This window comes from Aptenodytes patagonicus, chromosome 3 (assembly GCF_965638725.1).
Source record: "Aptenodytes patagonicus chromosome 3, bAptPat1.pri.cur, whole genome shotgun sequence".
In the NCBI taxonomy this organism is placed as follows: Eukaryota; Metazoa; Chordata; class Aves; order Sphenisciformes; family Spheniscidae; genus Aptenodytes; species Aptenodytes patagonicus.
In genome coordinates, this window is record NC_134951.1 from 21822104 (window position 1) to 21842246 (window position 20143).

At 42.2% G+C, this 20143-nt stretch overlaps 1 protein-coding gene across 13 annotated transcripts in view; it reads left to right on the plus strand.

Annotated features, from left to right (window-relative positions):
* Positions 1 to 6101: 6101 nt before the first annotated feature.
* MYT1L (myelin transcription factor 1 like) overlaps positions 6102 to 20143 on the plus strand; it is a 311977-nt gene continuing 297935 nt past the window's right edge. For 12 of the 13 annotated variants that reach the window (XM_076332840.1, XM_076332843.1, XM_076332852.1 and 9 more), the window contains exon 1: positions 6102 to 6120. The gene's annotated coding sequence lies outside the window, so the exon portion shown is untranslated. Of the gene's footprint in view, positions 6121 to 7484; positions 7552 to 20143 lie in introns of those variants that run through there. The other variant, XM_076332841.1, reaches the window with a different exon arrangement.

The window sequence follows — 20143 nt, forward strand, 5'->3', positions numbered from 1 at the left end:
GTTCCGCCCAGACATGTGCCTTGCCATTTTCATTTTAATCAGTCTGCTCAGGATGGCTGCTGATTCATTTTGCGGGATGGCCCCCTGGGAGCCAAGGTGGAAGCCTGAGGCGAGCTGCTATTGCATCAATGCAGCACTCCACATCAGGCGCAGGGAGGGCAGGCAAGGCTTCGGCAGCAGATCGAGTTCAAAATACCAGCCTCGCTATTAAAAACAAACCAGCACCCCCCTCCAACAAATAAAACCTCTGTGGAAATAAGTAAAAAAAAAAAAAAAGGGAGGAAAAACCCAACACCCCCCCTCCCCGAATCATTAAATAAAACACAATTAGCGGAGCAGAATCTCTTCTGCTCCTTCTTTCCCGTTGTACCCTGGAATCGCAGGAGCTACCATTTCTTTTCACAGCTCCTCGTTTAAAAAGAAAAAGGACGCTCTCTATTTCTCTATTTACCTGATAACTAGCTGGGGGTGGGATACCTGATTTAGCTAGAGACTTTGATTTGTGGGATTGACAACCTTATTATGCAGTGAGCTTATTATTGATATTATTCTGCTCTCGGTTGCCATGACCACCTTGTGAGAGACATTCAATTTTCTCTCTTCCATCATCATTATCTATGAGGCCATCTGTTGTGGAAAATGAATTCAGCCTCATTTGCATGACTGATAAGCAAATTTTTTTTTATCTATTTAACAGAAGGTCATATGCCGGGGATTTGGAGCTGGTGGAAAAAAAAAGTGGAGGAAAAAAAAAAAAGGCATCTCGAGAGGATGAGTGGGAGTGCGTGCATTAGAGGATGTATGTGGAAGTAAAACAGATCCCTCAGGCCTGCTAGCCTATCCTACTGCATTTGTCATTCCTGCCAGGGCGACATTTTTTCCCCCTAAGCTTCTGCACACTAAAGAGAGTGAGAGCTTTTTCCCTGCAGTCTTCTTGAAGCCCCCCTGATTTTTTTACTCAGTGTTGGTGGGTGTATTTTAATTTTTTTTTTTTTTTAATTCCCTGGAACATGGGGTATCTTTTCAGTGTTCAATGAAGAAAAAAGCAGCCTTTTCTGGGTCTCTGTGGTATGCTTCTTACTCCTCATCCTTTCAAAGTTGTAGTAAGCCAGGGTGTTTCTTAACCATGCTGAAATGTCTTGCTTATGTTTAACTTGTAAATGGTTAACGGTGCAGGTGTGGGCTGTGTTTTGTGCAGGGTGGGGGTTGATTCTTGTAGCTAACTGGAAAGATTGTTGTGATTTTTGCAGTCGTTCTGTAGCTTGTACCTAAATGTCCATTGTTTGGTCTTTTCAAGTTCTTCTGGCAATACTGCTGTGCAGCCGAAATTATATTGGGCTGTAGAATAGCTGATAAAAAATCCTAAAGTGTGTGTTTACTATATGAACGCATAATGTTGCATGCATTAAGCATGTTGTTGTTTATATAAACTTGCTGCATGTTGGACGGTACTTGTTTGATATGGAGAACCCGAGGCAAAAACTTCACAGATTGGAAAGCTCAAGTCTCCTGACAGCCGAGTACAATTAAATAAAAGATTATAAGATACTGTGTTTTTACACTAAAACGACGTTTGAAAACAGTGGATCTGTACTTTAAAGGGGAACACTCCTGTAAGAGTAGTGTTTTGAAAGAACACTATCTTAAATGTTTCGTATCTATAATAGTTTTTCTTTAAAGAGAAAAAGCTTTGCAAATAAGGGATGGTTAATTCAGTTAACTCCTGAAAACGTCATAGTCTGTACTTCAATTTTAAAATAGTTCAGATAAGTATGACTGTAGTCCATGTACATTGAGTGCAAATTTGTTAATCTTATTAATTTAGTGCTAAAAAGTAACTGAAGAGTATAAAAGAAAACGGCTTATATTAGTATAAAAGAAACGAGTTAGTCTCTTATGGAAGACGTTACACAGGTTTGCTTCTTTCATTTGCCACTAACACAGATTAAACTTAATGGAACAGAAGCATGCCATTTTCTTCTGAGTGCTGAACAACGTGCACGGCCTTATCTAGGCAAAGGGGAGATTTTTTTAAACGTTTATTTGTTTTCTGCAGAAGTAGCGTGTGCATAAAAGTATGATAAATGCTTTGCATGGTTGACGATACTCCTTCTAAAGGCAGAAAGGAGATATGCAGTACTCTCTTGCAAATAAATACATTTGGATTTCATTTATAATCTACGGGGAATCTCTCTTTATATTTCGTACTTGCAACGGAGAAATGGCTGTGGGCACTGAATTTCAGATGGAGAGAAGTTTCACTTTTATTGAGGTCAGCTAGAGACCAGATCTCTGACTTGTCTACATTAAGTAACTTACTCTAAATTACTTGATTAAAATTCCTCTTCATTTGTTTTAGAAAACACTCTGCCACAGATCTAGCATTAACTTGCGATAATCTATTGTTGCCAGTTGCTCGAAGGGTACTCTTTTCTCCTACCCCTCTGATTTCAGAAAGAGTATCTTTCCTGTCGATTTTTGAGAAGGAGCAAGATTCAATGCTCCGTTGGCATCGGCCCATGTTTATCATGGCCATTGGAATTTGCGTTGGAAGTTAGGTCGCAGAACTAGTTTCAGACTCAGAGCTCCGCAGGTGCAGCTCCGGCCGTCGGGGTGGGTTGTCTGAAACGGCACTCGTTTCCTCAATGGACTTCAGCTGGCAGTAACGGGATACCGCGTATTAGCAGGCTGTCTTACAGCACGCAAAGGTTGAGGTCTCCGTCTTATCCCCTCCTCCCCCCTCCACTTGGACTGCCAGCATCTTCCAAAGGCGCGTGAGAAAAACCCGGTAAACTTCGGGAAAAGCCTAGCAGGTAGCACAGCCGGCTCCCTTCCCCTGCCCCCCAAAAGTTAATTACCGAGCTGGGTCGGATTCCTCCTTGCCACCCTGACATCTGACTGCTGCTAATTCGCTGATTAATCTCATTAACGTGATTATAGCAGGATTTGGAGCTGGCTGCCATTGTTCTGCAGGCAGCGCTATTCAGCCCGGGCGCTCGCCGCCCCGCTCGGCGCGGCGGCGCTTTCCCAGCGGCGGCGGGGTGAGGCGCCGCGCCCGCGGGGCCGGCCCGCGCCTTTCAGCACCGGGAGCTGTCCGCCGCCGGCAGCCGCTGCCGCCCGCCCCGCCGGCAGCCGCTGCCGCTCGCCCCGCCGGCCTCCCTCCCGCTCACCGGCCACGGGGACGCGACTCGCTTTCGTCGCCCCAATGACTCTGCCGCTCCTGGAGGTAGAAGGCAGGAGAGGCTTTACGCCTTCTAATTAGGCGGCGTGAAGGCGGCTGTGGTAAAGCATCAGGTCTCTGCGTTCAAACACTTCTTCCTTCCTTTTAAAAGCCGTCTTCGCGTGCGTTTCGGTTTCTCGGGGGGAGCCACGGGGCAGTGCAGTTTAAAGAGTACTTCCCTGCAGCCGTGCAGTCTAACTCTCAGAACGTGAGGGACATTACAGGTGTTGCCATACTTAGCCAGACTTTTTCTTCCCAGTAAAAGAGTGCTTTGTGGAGCTGAACGCTCTCATTTGTCTTCCTTCTCGTGCGAATAAACCACGTCCCCAGCTCACCACCTCAAAATTACGTTTGCCCTCACCAGCACTGTTGTGCCTAGGGTCTTTCCTGCCTCTGCACTGCAAATCCCCGTTTTCCGGAGTTTGACAATAGGAAGCATTTTATTGATTGAAACTTGATCTGGAAGATCTTTTTAAGGTTTCATTGTACATATAAATGACTTTTGCAGTCTTCAGCTGCAGCAGTATTTTATAGTCAAGTTTGCAGGTTAGGCGGTTTAAAATCAGACCAGGAATAACTTCTTTAAAGTAAGGCACTTTACATAGCATTAGGACATGATCTGCTCTGCCCTATTTGGTGTTTTGACTTTTATTGTCTAGAAGTTACATTGTTAGCATTTAATAACTGCCAGCTGCACATGCGCAGTAACTTTTTTTTTTTTTTTAAAAATATCTTCTCTTTCGTTTGTATTCTTTATGAGCATGACCCTGTACTGGAAACTGAAGCCACACGTTAAACTCTATTGTGTGAAGGATTTGCCAGGACGAGCAGTGAACTCCGGCAAATCACTAAATTAAAAATACTTTTAAGACAAAATGACCTGCTGAGGAGAAGGTGGGATCTGTTAAAGAACACACTACATTTTAAAAGATTTGGGTATAGTAAATGTCAGTGAAACTTCTGCAGCCATTGCCATCTATGGATAAACAATAATTTATGTTCAAAACTGACAAAGTGCACTGAAACCGAAAAAAGTCTGTTGCTTTTTTTACTATACGTTTGACTTTCACGTAGTTTTTTCAGTCACTGATGCCATTTCCTTAATAGGGTTTCCTATTTTCTTTTCATTTCCTTTTCTTCCCATTTCTTTCCCACTCAAAATCAAAAGCCCAGTGAGTAAAGTATTGTCTCCCTAACTGCTTTAGAGGACTATACGTTTAAAGGATGTATAAAATAGGACTGTATAGGAACAGGTTTTAACAGTGACAGCCACAATATGCAGGCCAATTAAGGCTGCTCGTTAGCGGGTATATTCTTGTAATACTCCTGTCAAGCTGAAATTGTACTCCCTTATTGACAGTAGTGGGTTCGTCTGATGCTCCAATTCTGCTTTCTGTGTTTGTCTCACGTTTCAAGTCTCGTTAGAAACTGCTACCAGCGAGAAAGTAAAAGGAATGGGAGGTTTTCAAGCATACTTTACCTGAAATTTGCTAACCTGGCTAACTTAACCTTCAGGAAAAATACTGTGCTCTCATTAACGCTGCTTAAACATGACCTGCATCTCCTTTTCCCCATGGATAATGCGCGTTGACGAGACACAGGCTGGGGGAGGGAGAACCCAACCCACAACATTAAACCCATACCCTAACGTCTTATGGAGGATAATTAGGCCAATGAATCACCAGTCTCCCAATTTTTTTTTCACACTGGTCTTTTTGTAAGTGTTTCTAATTTATGCAGTCCCCCCCCCGCTCCCCTTAACTCTCACCAGTACAGGATTTATATACATTCTGCCCCGATTAAAGCAGGTTTTGTTTTTGTCTTCAGTGGGAGAAGCACCGGGCCATTTCTTTGTGTCATCCCGAAGGCTGGACAAGATGATGAGTTTTTTTCCGAGCTAAATCGCCTTCAAAAAGTTTGAAAACACCTGCCGTGATATGTGTACCACATAGTCGCCTTCACTATCTTACTAAGGCTAGCCAGGATCTAACATAAGGAGGTTAGCTTTAGCAGGGGGAAAAGACAAGCCTTGATTTTTGAAACGCGAATACAGTTACCCAAAGATTCTACATGTAAACCTTACGTTAGAAAACGATGGGATCCATCTGCAGGGGTGTAGATACCCCTAGACACTTACAAAGGGGCCCCTTCATCACCGGGTGTGCGCGTGCTTCTCAGGCTACATTGATTTGGGTGGAAAAAACCCAACCTGACATGCCCTCGCTACGACACAAACATGGTAGCTCTCCTTCCCCGCTACGAGGAGGCTCTCCTCCCCGCAGACTCGCTCCCCCCGCGCCCCCTCCCCCCCCCCCCCCCCGCCCTGCGCGGCGCCCTCCGCGCTCCCCGCCCGCACCTGCGGCTCGGCCGCGGCGCCGCTCCCGAGGGCTGCGCGCCTCGGCCTCGGGGGAGCCCTGCGAGTGCGGGGAGATGGAATCAGAGATGACAGAGAAAAATTAAGGGGGGGAAAAAAACCACCACCCAAACCACGAGCGAGGTGGAGATGGGGGGCGGGGGAAGAGACACGTAAGTCCTTTTTTTGCGTTCTGAGGGAAACACTGCGTTTTCCACCAAAAGCGTGGAAGTCGTGAGGGCTCTGCTATTGTTAGTCCCTTCCCCAGCAGGCTGGCTCTCCTCTGAATCCCTGTGACAAACTTCCCCCCAAAAGCCCCTCTCCTGCCGTCGGAGTGCGGCTGTGGAGCTGCTGTGATGGCTCGGGTTGCGGAGGAGACTCGCCCTCACTTCAGACCGCAGTGTGATTCCTGGCAAGGCTAGATGGGAAGGGAATGGTAACCTCTACAGAAACCGACATGTCTGGTCTCCACACGTCAGGCAGCGGGCTCGGGCTCGGGAGAGATTACCTCCCAGGGCTGGAGGAGGGTGTTCCTTGTGACTTTTGGGTCAGTCTCCCCCGCCTCAGTCGCGGCCAGCAGGGTCTGCCCGCGGTGCCCTGCCAGCCGGCGGGGCTGCCCGCAGCGAGCATCATCGCGCAGGGCGAGCCGCGGCGGGGAGGGAGGGAGGGAGGGAGGGAGGGAGAGAGGGAGGGAGGGAGGGATGCGGAGAGGAGGGGGGTGCAGCAGCACAATGGCAATAAGGAGGGCAACGAAACCGGCAGGCGCGCGCGTGTGTGTATGGGGAGAGCATACAGGCTATATGCGTGCGCCAGCCAGGGTCCTTCCCATACGAAAGGCAGCCTGCCTGCGGGAATGGACGCTGAGGGCGGGCTTCTGCGGGGCAGCGCCGGGGAGCCGGCGGGAGGCGCGGCGGTGCCCGGGGCAGGGGCCGGGGCACGGCAGGGCTGAGTCCGCGGGGGCGTGCGGAGCCGTGCCAATGCAGGGGGGTGCTGCCGCCTCCGCGTAAAGATCACAGCCTGTCACGCTGCTACCGAAATGACATTTCGGGGTCGGGTTTAAACGAAGTGACTCCCCGCTGGCAAGCAGCTCCCGTCGCAGGGGCATCCGGCTGCCCGGGGGCGAGCCCCGCAGGGAGGCTGCCCGGGGGCGGGCGCACGGCGGCGGAAAGCCTCTGCGGCAGCGTTGCGGGGCGGTGAGGTGCCTCTTCCCAGTTATTGTCTGTGTGACACGTTTAGTAACGCGGTCCCTGGCTAAGCGGAGGCAGCAAGAGCCACAAAATCCACGTCAAATTGCTGGGGAAAACGCTGTTAAGGGGCATATGCAAATCTGGCCCTTTTTGCGTGCGAGCCCTTGTTTATGTTTGGGTTGTTGATCACATAACGTTGAGCCGCGCAAGTTGCTAATGGTGGAAAGCTGCTAATCTTTTCCTCTGGAAATAGTTCATTTCTTTTGTTTCAAAGGGGAGACGATGGTGTGAGCAGGTAAAATAAGCGAGGCTTCAGCAATCCAGCTGAATTAACTCCATAAACCCTGGAGTGGTACCCCGAGGCAAAACAATGATGGTTTTCAATCATCATTTTCTTTTAAAGATACATTTAGTGGCATAATTATTGTGGGTTTTTTCCTCCCTTTTTTTTTTTTTTTGGGGGGGGGGGGTGTTCCATAACGGAGACACCATTTTACGCTAGCAGCAGCGGCAGGGGAGTATTTTTAGCGGTCTCCCCTCCTCGGCGGCTGCGGCGTTTCTGCTTTCCCCTCTATTCGGTGGAATACAGCGCCGCCGCGGCGCCCCACGCCGCCGGGGAGCCCGGCCCGGGGTGCCGGGGAGGGCGCCGAGCGCGGCCCCGGCCCTGCCCGCCTCCTGCCGCGCCGGCGGGGGCTGGGCGTGCGCGGCCGCGGCGGGCAGCTGCACCCGCGCGGCGGGGCCGGGAAAATGGATGTGCGTCGCGCTGCTTAAAGGATGCGGGCTGAGGCGGGGTAAGTCGGCAATCTGCTACGGATGCTGTTCTGCTGCGGTAATGTGGTCTCTAAGGGAACTTGGGCTTGATGCATGCTACGCTGCCTAGGCTTCCTCCAGCCCGTCGCCTCTCTGCTGCTCTTAAATGGAGGTTACAGCTGATCCGTCAGCCACAGAGCTGCACGCATGCCCATCTTCTCAGCGTTCGGTGGTGGCAACTTACTAATTTCTGCCTTCGACTTCAGGCCCGTTGGTTTCCTGTCTGAAAGCATTATTACTTTTGTCCATGTGGCAAAATAATTAGCATACAGATGAGAAGGGATCCTGCCTCTGAGCCTCAGTCGCAGGAGAAGATGTGCAGTGGAAAGTTGATTGGATGAATGGAGAACAAATGGTGGGCGTTCAAAAGCATTAGGAGAGTTTTGTTGTCGTGGAGCAGGTTTGTCAGTTTTCTGGGTGAATCTCGTAAGATGGAAGGCAGGGTGGCTGGTGCCGAGACGACTGCTTGACAGACCGTGGCCTACTTGAAGGTGTGCGTTTGGACTGCATGCATAGATAATTCATTTGGACTACTTTGTTTTGCAATTCTACGACTTTCCCTTTGCTGTTCCCTCAAGGTAAATATGTCCTTTTATCACCGTTGTTGTTTGCAGGGCACTTTTGCTGTTGTTCACGAAGTGATGGAAAGTTCAACTCTTTGGGCAGTTAACAAAAGAATAGCTGGGGTTTGTACTTCTCCTCGTCTCCCACCCCAGCTCCTCAACACATCCTCCTGTGCGTAGAGCTGGAGGAGGCTGGGCAGCTCAGGGCCCGATCCTGCTCTCCCTGAAGTCAGCGGGGAGTTTGACATTGCTTCCAGTGAAAACGGGATCGAGCTCTCAGTGGTTGTTGTTTTAATAACGACTGCTGGAAATGTCAGATTTCTGCTCCCTATTTTCTAGAACAATGTGGGCAGACCTGTAAAATTAGCAACTACTGTTCAATGAAAGCCCAGATGTGATTAGTTTTGATTGGTGTGGTATGCATTTTCTTGGCTGAAAGGAAGAAAAATGCTTATTTAACACAAACTCACTAGTAATGCTAAAACCTGAAGTTATTGATTGACAAATTACTAGTGATTCTCTCAGCTCCAAATATCTCCGTTATATATGTGTCCTTATAAAGGCTTCTTTACTGAAAAGAGAAAACAAAAGAAGAAAATAAACAAGCTATCTTTGAATTACATGGTTTTTTGCCAGATAATAACACTGAGTCAGACTGGAATCCCACTTCTCGAACAGAGCATCCATTGATAGGCATTTCTTATATAATTCTGATGCTGTGTATAAAATATGGGGGGCTTTAACATTTAGTTACATTTGCTTTTTTTCGTGTAGTCATTTAGGGATATTTTTGTCCAATTTTAATGATTCTTAATCTCCTTAAAAATGGTGATTTTCGTTTTAACTGACCTAATTTTGAAACTGCAGTTAAGGTTGAGGTTAAGTAGAAATTATTATTCTTTAATAGTCTTTACATAGTTCTTGTGACTGTTGTAGAACAGTTTAATGAATGATTTGCTTTAATTTGAGAGATGTGGGGGTTTTGTTACCTTTAATTATGTTGTTTTGGAGAACAACAGCATGCAGTTCCAGACGATATTTAGTTTTTACCTCTCTCCTTTTTTTTTTTTTCTTAATTGACACTTCAGTTTTGTGTGATAGTTTATTTTTTAAAATTACCAAACAAATAAAAGTCTGTCATGTCACTGCAAACAAACAAACAAAATGTTGGAACAAACTGTTAACCCTTAGCAGGCAGTTTGCAGGTACTCCTGATGGTTTATCAAGGTTCTTCAAGTTTGGAATGATAAGGTTAAACTTGGTGGTGTAGTCTGGTGAATATAGATGTTTATACTTGTTCGCAATATGACACATTTAAAAACAATTGAATGGCAACATAACACTCCTAACATTAGAAATATAGAGTGATGTAAGACTGTATGCAATAAAACAGGATTTTTCACTGGGGAAAAAAGTAATGATTGTATTTTTTAAAAAACTACATTGATTTATCAAGTGGAACAAAGAGAAGAGTAAATTATTACAATGAATAAATGCAGAATTTGGTACATTTTAAACTAATGTAACAGTAGATTAAATTTTGTATGATTTTTACAGCCTGAACTTTCTGGAGAGTGAATGTTCTCCCCCCCCCCCCTTATTTTAACCAACAAGAGCAATAGTTAAATACTAAACATTTGCAGTGGTTTCTTTGTTTTAGATTCAAATACCTAGTTATATGCCCACATTTTCAAAAAGGGCATCAATTTTATCGTAGTAGTTCTTAGTTCATAGTATGACTTTGTTGTTTTACTCTACAGTCTTGTATCTTACATATTATAGAATTGAGCAACTGTGTGTTTGGAGACAAAGACAATTAAGAAAGAAGAGGAGCTACTTCATTGTATTCAGAGGTGTATTATTTCTCCAGATTTGTTAAGGACCATTTCTGAGTCTCTTTTTTTTCTGTTCTCTTCTATTTTGTTTAATTTTTGTGTTGAGGAGGTGAATAAGATATGCAAAGGAGTATTTTGATCACATACACATACGTGCATACACATATGCGGCAATTTATTAGCTAGGCATAGAAACTTTGCCATATGAATGGCAAAAAAGGTACTGTTTTGAAAACTCTTCTTCTGCACCAGTCAGGCTTTTATGTGGACTCCAAAAGAATGAAAATATAATTCCCATCCATCAGCATTTCCACGGGAAATCAGCATGTGCATTTCTCTTAAGTGCATTGCACAAGCACATTTAGAAAACAAAGTTCTCTGTGTTAGAACCTATTTCTTGATCAACTCGGAGCACAGTCATTGTTTTGTTGAGAGATTCAGTGGTGGAAAAGTACTTTGATATTAAATACGTATACAACACTGAATATCCTTATAGAAATACTGAATTTAATATGAATTTGCCTGAACTTGATAAATGTTTGCATCATGTTGATCAACTTTCAATAAAGATGTGAAGTTCTTGATAGTATAGTACAAGAAAACTTTATGGCCGTAGATTACTTACTGACCTTTTCTTTCTCATAATAGGAGTGATGAGAAATCCTAATAAGATTATCAATGATGTTTTAAACTGAAGTGCAGCCAGATTTCTGTGGAATGAAAACGGGTGCAGACCAAATAGCATCATCTTCTCCACATATCCTAGATTAAAAAGTCACAAGGAGCACAAATGAAAGCTTTTGTAGGCTGTTGACAAAGATTATCTCTTTAGAATCCTTCACAGTATTTTGCTTTGATTAGAACCACGCTGCCTATTTTAGCCATAGAGGAAAAAGCAGCAAAATTTAATGAAACTGAAATGAAGGGGGAACGTCTTGTGTTGGGAGGGGGAGTAGTATGTGGAGACAGACAGACAAAAACCACAATAGGATTTTTGATCCCTTAAAAGGGATCATACTTTTAGTCAGGAAAACAGTAAACATCATTAGTAGATTGGATTTAAAATCTGATCTCCGATCAGATTTGCAGTGTATATACTAGTTCAATATGTTTGCACTGAAGCTGCAGATGTGGAACACAGTCACCAAGTAACAAAACTAGCCAACTTGGTTGTGGAAATAACCAAGGCTGCAGGGTGCCCCATAGAGATCCATCAAATCAGGTCTGGTATAGAACTGTCTGGTAGGTTGTAAACATTAAGAAATCAATGTTGCGTCTGCCAGTAGACCCTTTGGTTTGCTGAAACTCCCACCAGCCTAATGGATCTGGGCAGTTGGTTTCAGAAACCAGTTTTCCTCGGGATAGATTTTATGTATCTTGAGGGTCCATCGTAACCAAATTGATTATAGCTCTGCACCAGGCAAACTCATAAACATCTGTAAGATCACAGATTTTCAACCAAACCAGCACCGGGGTCTATTTTGTGAAGTATTAAAAGTCTCCATCTCTCATACCTTATGTCAGCATGGCATTTTTTAATCATGAAGTTGATTAAAAAGGGCATGGTATACTACGGATGTATGTTCACTTGGCATAACTTCAGCTGTTTCAGTCTGAATCCGGCAAGTGCTGTCCATGAAAAGAATGAGTGCAAAGCAGCAATTTTAAAAAAATTATTTCCATGATAGGTTTTAAGAAGGCTGCTGTTTTGTTCCTACTTTGCATGAGCCTGCTCCTGACCCCAAAGGAAAGACAGCAATGAGCTTTGGGTCAGGCCTGTAATATCTTTTTATGGAGTGGTAGGCCAAGTATATTTTTCATGCGGCTCCAGTAAAATCAAAAGAAAACATCTCCTCACTTTCTCATGTTTTTGTAATTAATAAGATTGTTTACAGACAGAATGTAAGGGAGAACGTAGTAACCATTCAAAAGAGTCTTTAGGCTGCTCACTGAATGGCTAATTTTTTCCATTCTCTCTGGTGATGTTTCACCTCCCCCCCTGCCGACAGAAATGGTGATACTTACTTGAAAGATGTAATGCCATAATATTTGTATTACATATCAATAGCTTGCTTTATTTTTCCAAGGGAAATTCCCTTTTCTCCTCCTGTCTCTAGCCAATACCAGAGGATATTACCAAGGGAATAAAATTTTATGCCTAATTTTAGTGTTCCTCTGCCTAATGTGGTGTGAATAAGTACCATGTTACAGCATTTAACCTAGTCCATCTTTGTCACTTCCTGAACAGTTCCTCGATTCAAATAAAATAGCCAAAATGTGGAAAGAGAAGATATCCAAGGTTTGTTATGAGGATAAACTGCTTGTTTTTTCTCTTGGAGTAGATGCTCTGGCATTCCTTCCAGTGCTGCAGCAGGGCATTCTCTCGCGTAAGGAATACCCTTGAAAGGGGTTCCCCAGGCCTCTTGTGGTACTGTGAGTCAGTGGCTCATCCCTTTATATCTTATCTCCTTCCTCAGAATTAGTTGTTAAATCAAATGTCTTAATTTTCTGAATTTCTGAGTAGCTTATGCCAGTCCAGCTTCTAAATAAGCACTGGCGATTTGTTTTAGTAACATTTTCAGAGATGCTAGCAATTCCTCTGTTGACTGAAGAGGAAAAGGGCCATGTTTAAATATGAAACTATGTTTATAACAACTTTGCATACGTCGTGGTTGTCATGTCCCATGCATAAATATTCAGGATTGTTTTTTGGGTATGTGCATATTTAGGAAGAGATAAAACTGTTATGTCATAGAAAATAATAAGGTTGAGTGCAGAGCTTTTTATTTTCTTTGTATCTTTATAGTGCTCTTGGTGTGTCTAAGACAAGTTGTTATGAATTCAGAATGGTATTTCTGCAGTGTCTTGGTTATGCAGCATAGTTTGACTGATGAAAAAATCCACAAAAACAAACTCCTTGGCCTTGGAGTTGACGCTACAGAATAATGCTTGTGGTTTTTCAGCACGTGCACACACAAAGTCCATTCTGGGTCTTGCTAGGAAACACCCAGAGTTTACGCGGGTCAAGTTAAACTATCTTCACACAAAGAAAAAGTTGTCTGTTCGAGCAGTGGTAAGATGCCTGCACAGGTTCTCTTACTTACTAAGAGAAACAAACTTAGTAAGTTCATCAAGAATTTCATAATCCTCTGACCCTTGGCTGTGACCATTCTGCTCCCAGTCTCAAATTCCAGTTTTCATCAAAATCCAGATTTCATCACTTCCAGTGATGAAAAAACATTTTTCTCAACCTTTTAAAATACTCTGCATGTTTGGATCTGCCTGAGCTTCAGGGCATTACTCTGTGTGGAGTTACTGGACCTCCATATTCCAGGAAAGTAGCATACTTCAGTCCTCAGGGATAGTAGGCACAGGCCAGGCTGCAGCATTCTCACAAGAACTAAGGTGATTTTTGGACATTGCAAGTAAAAGATGCAGAGGCTGTGATGAGAGGAATGAGTAACAACGTCATGGCAGAGAAAAAGAATCAAACGTTCAATTAAAAGGAAGCTGCCAGTGGAAAAGTCGAGGTCCTATTGACCAGTATACAGAATTTGATGCTAAAGAAAATTAGAACTCCATGACCATTGGACACATGACCTCAAAAAAGAGAAGAAAAAGAACCTCAGAAATGGATATGGACAACAAGCTTGTTGAGAAGGGGTACACAGAGGAGTCAGGACGCATACTTGGATGGAAGTCAGGAGTACTTCATGAACCCAAAGACAGCTGGAAAAGCAAAGGAAGCTCAGGTAGGTTTATTCACATATGCTACTTCTGCTAGTCTGGGTTTTTTTTTTTCTTTTTTTTTTTTTTTAAACTTTCTTTTACAGCCCTAAGAACTCACCCCTTCTCTTCGGTTCTTCCATCTCTCTCTTAGAATAGTGTCTAATTATAAGGGGACAGGGAACAAAGAAAATGCCTTTCAAATAGCCAGTTTATTTTAACAACACTCCTATATACACTGTCAATCATAAGTTAAAAAAAATAAGATAGACCACTCCCAGTATTCATAAATGTGTGCTAAATACACATAAATGTATGTGGGCCTGTAGAATTTCTGTGACTAAATACCAATTCTTTGCATGCAGGGGCAAAACCAGTGACATTGAAACAGATACCTTAGTATGTTGTTAAAACAGATGGGAAACGTAAGACTGTTTGCAAGCAGTCTTGTAACTGGTCGCCAAAACTCCGTTTTCTGTGAATAAAATGTAGACATGTAGTATGAACCTTCATACATGCAGTCCCTTGCTTTCTGAGAGGAAACCAAATTCAAAACATTTATTTTTTTTATTCAGGGAAAGAAAGTAGAGACATTTTGTTGTTGGCTCAGAGAACCTGCTCACTGAATTAACAATAGCAGCTATCCGTTTCCATTCATGGATTTTCAGGTTGAGCTTTGCATGAACATCCCCTTTTACCTTCAGGACATTGTCAGCATTTTTCAGCATGTATTCTTTGAACTTTGAGAGTGAGTGTCTAGGGAGGCCTGTTTTACTTCTCATTTTTCAGTGTGTTACTGCCTCACCTTTATCAGCTCTGGAGAAGTACTTGGTGCACAAAGGCTGGTAACGTGTCTGGGTGAACTCCAGCTGCTCTGAAGAACCCTCTCAGGGGTCTCTGCACTTTATGAATAGATCATTGCCTGTTCAGTCATAGTTACTGCCGTGTTTTTACAGCTGGTATATGTGGTAGTCCATTCCCTGTATGCCAGCTCTTCGAAAGGTGGTAGACTTAAAGTAGCCATCATTGACGGACCTTCTGAGCTGCCCACCACGAGGCTGACCCATTTCATGTTTTATGAGAAAAAATATGTATGGGAAGAGGATGGAGATTTTTATCTATGACCTTTCCAACCTAACAATGCCTTTTTTTGTTTTGTTGTTGCTTATCAGTGACTTTGGCTGAGAAGGAGCAGATGATTATTAGAAGAAAGAAAAGAAAGAAAAGGGTAGATCTTTTCCACAGGTCTGTTTGGCCTTTGTGACACAACAGACTGGAGAAAAGGCACACTTGAATAGTGTACCTTGAAGACAGAGCATCCTGATTTAGCAAATGCGGGCCCTGCAAAGCAGTGTGGAACAAAACATCCAGTCATTTCACTGCAGCAGCCACTGTGCTTCATAGACAGCTCTGCGGAGCATATACCTTCTTTCTTTACCTCCTACCTGCCCAAGAGCCAGCACAGATTGCCACAGTGTTAATTCCAGCCAACTCCAGTGGAAAATAAGGGCATATGACAAGAGTGCACATATGTTAATGACTCATGCACCCTGCACTTCTTATTTGTCGTTTTATGTGTTGTTTGTTACAGTTAATAAATTTTCATTTTGTGAAAACTGTGATGTATTTGTTCTGTTTTAAAAAACTGATATGCAACACCCTTTTCCTATACCTGCACTTCTTGCCAAATTCAGTAAAATGTGGTTAACTTGAAATTCAATTTTTTAGCAGTCATAAGTCTTTTGCTACTCAAAGAGCAGAACAAGCAGATTCAAAGCAGTGCTGCCAATAACACAGATCAGAGTATGCTTCTGAGGCTTCCAGAAATTGTATTCAGATTGACTCCTATAATTGCTCTTTTGTGTTCAGAATCACCAGTCTTTCCACTTTCACTGAAAGCATCTTCATTTTTGTTTTTAGAGGCATTTTTAATTTACCAAATATACATCAGAAGCCACTGAACAATTCCTATATCTTTGCTTCCAGATGCCAGGTAAATCACTTCAGGAACTAGGAAAGAAAAGATAGAGCAGCTTTTTGAGAATTACAGTTAATAAAGTAACTATATCTTTATAGATATTGTGGTCTAGAAAACTGTCTTTGCATTACTGCATTGCAAAAGGATTCCTAAAAATATGAGCTTTACATAGATTTCATAATTGCACAGAAATTAGTGAGCCATCATCACTTCATGCAACTGCTCAAAAGTCTCACTTGTGTTTATGTACTTGGAAGTTAACAGAAGTGGAAGTGGGATACCTTGCTTACTAATTTTCTTGCTTTCCTATACTTTCCTATACTTTGCAAGAGTCACAGTTTTTACACCTTTATAATAATCATATTCACTATAGATTCGTCAACACCAAGTTGCTAACCACTGGTAGCATTGGGTTTACAGGTTCCCAGAGCCAATACACCACTAGTTTCTCAGGCTATAAATGCTTTTGATTTTGAGGCATTTCCATTGAAAGGTTGATATAAACTCAGCACACAATTACAGGAACTGGAATGACAATCTCCTGTATCTAAAAGCTTTGCTTCTGCTACTGACCATGGTAGATTTACACCGTGATTATTCCAGGGGTAAATATCATGAGTCTTACTTGTGTTTAACCAGTTGGGGAATACTTGTACTTCATGGGAAATTCTATTTTCTGCCTCCATCATCTACTTCTCAATTTTCTTTCTTTCTTGAAAAATCTGCTGGTAAAATTGAAGCTCTGCACATACAGGGAAACCACGTACTACCTTATGAAAGAGACCTAAGAACTCCACTGATTTGTTCCATACATGTTTCTAATGTTACAGACTGAGTATGGAAAACTGGAAGCATGTAAATGGGGAAATGAAGGAAGAACCAGGGGCTCTCAAAAAAAAAAAAAAACAAACCCACAAAGAAAACAGGAATTGGGGGAAGCTGAGCCTAAACTCTTAAAATTCCTTAGGCAGAGTTCTGGGGTCCCACAGTGCATTGCCAAGTATTTCCCCCCAAAATGTCTGCAAATTGCATTAACTGTCCCAAATTCCATAATGTTTCTGTCTAGTAGAGTCATTTATGGAGAGCACTGTATTGTATGGGCCTTCATAAAGTGCCCCTACAGAGTTCGAGGAGCATCTGGATGACGCTCTTAGTCATATGGTTTAGTTCTAGGTAGTCCTGCGGGGAGCAGGGCATTGGACTTGATGATCCTTATGGGTCCCTTCCAACTTGAGATATTCTATGATTCAAGATAGCATGAGTCCTAGACAAACTGCATTCCCAAGAGCCGTTGAGTGGCACAGCTGTTACTGAGAAAGGTTTCTACAGTAGGCTGGACTTTAAAATAATTGGCTATAAGAGAAATAGAGGCCTTTTCTTACTCATCTGTAGTATTTTGATCTATGGATGCAAGTAAGTCAGGAGATGCCACCTGTCCCTTGTTTTGGCTGGCTGAGGGATGAAGAAAAAAAAACTTGACTGGAAACTGAGAAAGCAAAATCAGTTGCTTTCCTGACAAATTTATTGCTGATACCTATTATGACTTTTCATATATGAGAATTACAGATTTCAGATGATAGCTTAACATTTTTAAAGAAGAAATTTTGACCTCACTGTTAACTGTAACCCTAAAATGACTAAAAATGTCTCAGTTAGTGTTCACACATACACTTAACTGTTATTTTTCTGCTGAAACATCAAAAAGTTAGAGCCATGGTAACAGCAAAAATAATTTGCCAGACAGCTATATTAGTACAAGGAGACAATACGTTTGCATGGCTACATTTACAGAGCCAGTGGCCTAATCCTGTTCCACTGGAGTCACTGAGAATTTCTTCAGGGGGAGAATGCATTTTGTATTAGTTTCTAGGTTTTTCAGCTGTTAACTTACTTTTCCAGTACGGCTTTCAAAGCAATTCAATTTAAAATATAATTATTAACCCATGCTTTATCAATTGAATTCTTGATTGCCTTATCATTTTGCCCAAAGGTCTGAATACTAAATTTGAATTTGGCCTGTCATTGTTGTAAGTAGTTTCTTGATCAACCATTACCTTGGTTGTGGTAAGCTTAAAAACAATCTTCCCCAAGAGGTATCACACCCGTGACATAAGCCAAGAAGTATTTTACTGTCCTCTCCAGAGGCAGGTTGCTGCACCTGTTTACAGGTAGCCTGAAACACTAATGATCAAAACAGTATCAAATTGAAAGGCATAGGATATCTGTATTAATCAACCCTTCTCTTTACTAAGCAGTGTATAACTGATACATTCATAATCATTTGTGGTAAGTTCTTGAGTGCTTCTGGAAAATAATCTTTTAAATATGTTCAGCTGTTGCCTCTTCCTTCATCTTCCTTGAAGCTTTTTTGCTGCCTTGAACTGTGCACAGAGATTTTACTGACATAATTAAAAAAATCTGCATGCAAATGAAGAGCATACAACTGCTCTAAGTACATAAACTCTTATATGCATCATACAAGACAACAGACAAGTTTGAATGCATTGCTGCAAATCTTGAGAACCAACTACATTATATATTAACAATTGCAGATGTCTGCCAGAAACACTGGGAGGAATCTTATGCTTTAGAAAACAAGATATCTGTGTATGGACAGAACATAGCAGAATAAAATCCTGATTCTTGTATGACATACTCATCTGGGTGCTCATATTGAACTTCATAGGTCTATTCATCTGCTGCTCATAGGTTAAACTTAAATGTTTACAGAATTAGGGCCTACGCATGTGAGTCAGAGATCAAGTTCACTACTTAAATGAAGTTTTGAGACAAAATAAACTGTATTTTCACTAAAACTGTATAACTTTTTGAGTTCTTGTTATAAAAAACTGTAAGTAGGATGATAATGGAAAAAAAAAAATCACAGTATTTCTCCTTCCAGAATGAAATAGTTTGATTTTCTATTAGAAATGGCTTTTTTAGTGCTTCCTTAACTTACGTTACAAAGTAAACAACAATTAAATCCAAAATACTTTTGGTTAAATCAAATGATCCAGTTGAACTCATATGACTTTACTATGGTTTGATTTGCCAAACGTCTCATTTTAAATTAACAAGAACGGATAAGTTAACCTCATATGTCAAAATTTTTCTGGAGCTGAAATTGGAAAGATTTATGTGGTACTGTCTCCTACAGGTTTACTTTGTTCAGTGGGACTGAGATCCACGCATCCCTAAATTCTGCCTAAGCGGCTTGTTTTTCCAAGTGCTCAGCAGGTGCTGCTTGAAAGCCTCATGTCTCTGGTTAGGAGACACGAGAGGAAGGGGATTCTCTCAACATTAGGCATCTGCATTTGGGCCTGCATGGTCAAAAAATTATTTTCAACAAAATAACTGTAATCACTTGAGGTTCATTTACTGTTGTAGAGATTCCTGGTTTGTCACTGTATGGCAGAGATGTAGAAAATAGGTTTGGATATACCTAATTGCTTGTGTAACATTGTGCAACTTCTTTTGTCTTGTGAAATGCTTTTGTGAATTACAGATAGTATTGCATATAAATTAGCTGTATACTGCTTTGCAGCACACTGTTATTCTGATCCTTTCACCCTTTTTGCCATTTTTTAGATCTTAGTAACAGTCATTACATCTTTGATAATACAAAAGACATTTTGCAAATTAAGTGTGGCATGAGAGCAGATCTGCAAGTGTTACCACTAGCATTTCTAACCCAGGCTACTCACTAATTTTAGAGGCTTTGTTTTTTTAAACCATTACTATGAGCCAGCAAGGAAAAGAAAGTGAGGAGGGAAAATAAGAACAGGTTCCCCTTGATGGTGGTAAATAGTATGATGTTGTTTTTTAGATCTGTGACAGATGCTACTGCTTGAAGGAATTTCGGTTTGATGGTACCACCTGAGAAGTAGTCTGAAAAAGAGTAACAGGAGTAAAGGTGTTAGATGAGTCTTTACTAGCCTTTGCCTGCTGAACTGGGTGGAGGGGTGTGAGTCCATTCTCATTCCACTCAATGAGTTTTCTCTCTTCTCTGTCATCTACTTATTTGTCAATAAGCCAGTAAGAGTATGTCTCCATCAAAATGGTCAAGTATGGGTGCAGGGTGTGCAAATACACCTGAGCTGGCTTTAAGCACTCGCTTTGTGCTGGAATAGCTGTAGAAGGTGCAAGGTGGTTGAGAAGATCCTCAGTTGTTTGTTTTTTTTTTTTTCCTTTTCTTAAAAAACTGGTGAGAGTCTGGGGCATGAAATTTTACGAGGCTATAGACTTATAAGCAATCCAGTTGGTTGAATAAAGCGTAATTCATGTTTCCCTCCTGTTCTGTGTTTTGCAAGTAGACTTTTTTGAGAGCAAGTTGATTATTAAGTGCCTGAGATAGCATGTTATGATGAAGTGACATAAAACATTTGTACCTCATATGCCTTAATGAAATGTTAAAACTGTGTATGCTGATCTAAGAATTAAAGAAGTGTAGAAGTAACAGTGTTTTATTTGA